The sequence below is a fragment of the Nicotiana sylvestris genome, chromosome 6, assembly GCF_000393655.2.
Source record: "Nicotiana sylvestris chromosome 6, ASM39365v2, whole genome shotgun sequence".
NCBI lineage: Eukaryota > Viridiplantae > Streptophyta > Magnoliopsida > Solanales > Solanaceae > Nicotiana > Nicotiana sylvestris.
The window spans coordinates 169,231,750-169,235,754 of record NC_091062.1 but is presented as its reverse complement, the minus strand read 5'-3'; positions in this window follow the sequence as shown (position 1 = coordinate 169,235,754).

Genomic DNA, 4,005 nt, shown 5'->3' with positions numbered 1-4,005 from the left:
TTGTATGTGCTAGTTACACTAAGTGTTACCATTGCGAGTAAGAAATTTTATTATCCTTAGTACAGAAGGATTATCGCAAGGCGAGTGAGGGTCATAGACGATGTGAAAAGACGTCAGATATGAAAAGGTAAAACATTTATACGTAGATCATCATAGCACTAAATTTTAGTACCCTCTTAAAGGGGGCAATATGGAATGATATGGCATTAAGACAGAATTAAGTAGTTCTAGTAACTATGAAATGGTAAAGGAAGAGTGCGATAAAAATGAGAAAGGAATGAGATTGCACTTATCTGAATACTACAGATAGGCTATGATTCCAGAACATTATGTAAGCACGACGTCAGAAAAAGGAAGTAAGGGTTCCTGCCCGGAAGGTTATTGATAAATAAGGAGTCAGTGCAAGAGGTAAGTTAGACAAAGGAAATAACCCAAGAGAGATTATGCAAAATATGGATATGAGAATAGGCTGACGAGTAGTTAGTAGTTGATTCAGTAAGAGCCTAGTCATGACTAGACAAGAAATTACAGACAAATCAGCAAATCATGCAAGATAAATGTAGTAAACCCCAACATGGAGAATTCAGTCTCGCAGTAATGTTATTATAATACTTGAGATATATCCAAATAGGAGTCGGGGTAGTTAAAGGTACCGTATGAGTGTTACGGGGATAAAGGAAAGTGTCACCAGGAAGACAGTCAAAATATCAGTTCAGAAGCAACTCTACAAGCATAAAGATACGAAGGTAAGCAACTATGGATGTGTCACGACCCCAAACAGGACTCGGTCATGATGGCGCCTCTCGTGAAACAAGGCCAGCCGACACCAACATCAAACCATTTAAGATAGTTATAATAATTGATTTTCAGTCATAAATAAACTATAAATCCCAAAATAAAGAGTGAAATAGAACAATTGTGGAAACAACACAGCCCGACATCGGGGTGTCACCAGTCATGAGCATCTAAACATCCATCTAAGAGTATGAAAAAAGACTACACAGTCTATTACAGATCTAGTACAAATGAAAGTAAAGATAGGAAGGAGAAGCACTGGGCTGCGAACGCCGAGCAGCTACCTAGTCAACTCTGAATAAGCCTGCGGTAGAAGCAAATCAGCCCTCGCTAGCATGGCCCGAGACTCCTGAATCTGCACACAGGGTACAAGGAGTAATGTGAGTACGTCAACTCAGTAAGTAATAAAAGTAAAGGCAGCTGAACGATAAGAAAACACGTAAATCATAGCAAAATGCTACAAAGAGGCAAAAATAAAATCAGAACAACGTAATAAAATAGTAAAAGCTCGTAGAAACATCTTAGTTCAATAAAAACCTCATTAAAACATCTTTTAGCAGTTTAAACGAGTAAATGATATCAGGGAGAAAAGATAGATACATAAATCAGCTCATCGGGCAAGATACCAATAGAATCAGCGCCTCGGGTTATCTCACAATCACTCGTATCAGCCCTTTGTGCAATAACATGGAACAACATCAGCCCCTCGGGCTATAGCACATCTCACACTGGGTACCGCGCTCATTGGGGGTGTACAGACTCCGGGAGGGGCCCCTTACGGCCCAAGCATAATAACAAGCCATCTCGTGGCATAATCAAACAGTCTTTCGGCCTCATATCAAGCCACCTTGTGGCGTAACAACTCAGGCCCTCAGCCTGATAATCATGAAACAGCACAATACCGCTGTAGCGCGCAGCCCGATCCTATAGTAACCTCACAACATAGGCCCTCTGCCTCAATCAGTCATAAATTGCTCAAAGCCACTTGGGCACAGTAAAATATGATGCTCAGCCCAAAATATCATTTAAGATTTCAAAACAGAGTACATATGGCTGAGTTGTGAAAATAGTAGAATACAGCATGACTAAGTACAAATATGAAGTCAAAATAGTAAGGAATAGTAGTAAAAATCCCCTAAGGGTCCAAAACAGTTGGCACAAGGCCCAAATATGGCATTCAGCCCAAAACATGATAATAGCAAATAGTTTTCAATCAAATACGCGATTAAACAATCATATGAGATGGACTAAGTCACAATCCCCAACGGTCATGACCCCACGCTCGTCATCTAGCGTGTGTGTCACCTCAAAGTAGCACAACGATGTGATATCCGGGGTTTCATACCCTCGGGACAACATTTACAATCATTACTTACCTTTATCCGGTCCAAACTCTAGCCCGCGATGCCTTTGCCTCTCGAATTGGCCTCCGAATGCTCCAAATCTAACCAAAATCAGTACATAACCATCAAAATATGCTAAGGGAACAAAGCCCACTCAAAAGTAATCAAATTACAACACAAATCCCAAAAATTACCAAATCCGACCCCCGAGCCCGCGTCTCGAAATCCGACAAAATTTACATCAATGAAATCCTTATTCCCCCACGAGTTCATTCATATCAAAAGTACCAAAATCCGGCAACAAATGACCACTCAAACCCTTAATCAAAGGTCTCCAATATCAAGCCCTAGTTTCTTCAATATTTACCCACAAATTTTCATAAACTTCAAGCCTAATCAATGAAATAACACCATAGGAACGGGTATTATGTTCAAATATCTTACCTCAATGAAGATCCCTTGGATTCCCTCTTCAAAATTCCCCAAGAAGCTCTAAAATCGATTTAAAAAGGGCGAAGAAAGGTTGAAAATTGCGAAGGAGAGTTTATATACTTTCTGGCCCAGGCTTCTAGCACCTGCGGTCCCTATACCGCACCTGCGATACCGCATCTGCGGCCCAAGCACCGCATCTGCGATTTTCACTTAAAATTCCAATTCTGCACCTACGATCAAACACCCACACCTGCGATACCGTAGGTGCGCTTAAACAGTCGCTTCTGCGGTTCCAGCTCCCCATGGCCATTTCCGCATCTGCGACCCGCTGGGCACTTCTGCGAGCCCGCACCTGCGGTCCCCAAGCCGCAGGTGCGGTTATGACAGACTTCTGCAGCTTCAGCTGCAACTCCCCAACTCCAACTTTTTCGCCAACCATCGTAAATCACCCTGAGGCCCCCGGGACCTTAACCAAAAGCACAAACAAGTCACATTCCACTATCCGAACTTATATCAATCTTCAAAACACCTAAAACAACATCGAGTCAACCAAATAACATTAGATTCAAGCCTAAGGTTCCAAAAACTTCCGAATTCCGCTTTTGATCAAAAAGGTCCATCAAACCTTGTCCGAATGACCTGGAATTTTGCACACACGTCACAAATGACACATCGGACCTACTCCAACTTTTAAAATTCCATTCCGACACATATATCACAATCTCACCTATTAACCAGAAAATGCCAAAATTATAATTTCTCCAATTCAAGCTTGAATGTACTCTGGACCTCCAAAACGCATTCCGATCAAGCTCCTAAGTCCCAATCACCTCCCGAAGCTATCCGAACCATCAAAATTCATATTCAAGTCCTTTTTCACATAAGTCAACATCCGATTGACTTTTCCAACTTAAGATCACTCAAAAGAGACTAAGTGTCTTAAACCTTACCAAAACTTTTCCGAACCTAAGCCAACCAACCCGATAACACGTAATACAGCTAGACAAGACAATAAGAAGCAGAAATGGGGAAACGGAGCATTAACTCATGAAACGACCAGCCGGTCGTTACATCCTCCCCCTCTTAAACAAACGTTCGTCCTCGAACGGGTCAAGAAATATACCTGAAGCCTCAAATAGGTGAGGATATCTGCTCCGCATCTCCCGCTCGGTCTCCCATGTAGCCTCTTTCACGGGCCGACCTCTCCACTGCACTTTCAATGAAGCTATATCCTCTGACCTCAACTTTCGAACCTAATGCTCCAAAATAGCTACTAGTTCCACATTATAAGTCAAATCATCATCTAACTTAACCGTGCTGAAGTCTAAAACATGAGACGGATCGCCAATATACTTCCGGAGCATAGAAACATGAAATATCGGGTGCACACTCGACAAGCTAGGTGGCAAAGCAAGCTCATAAACCACCTCCCTAA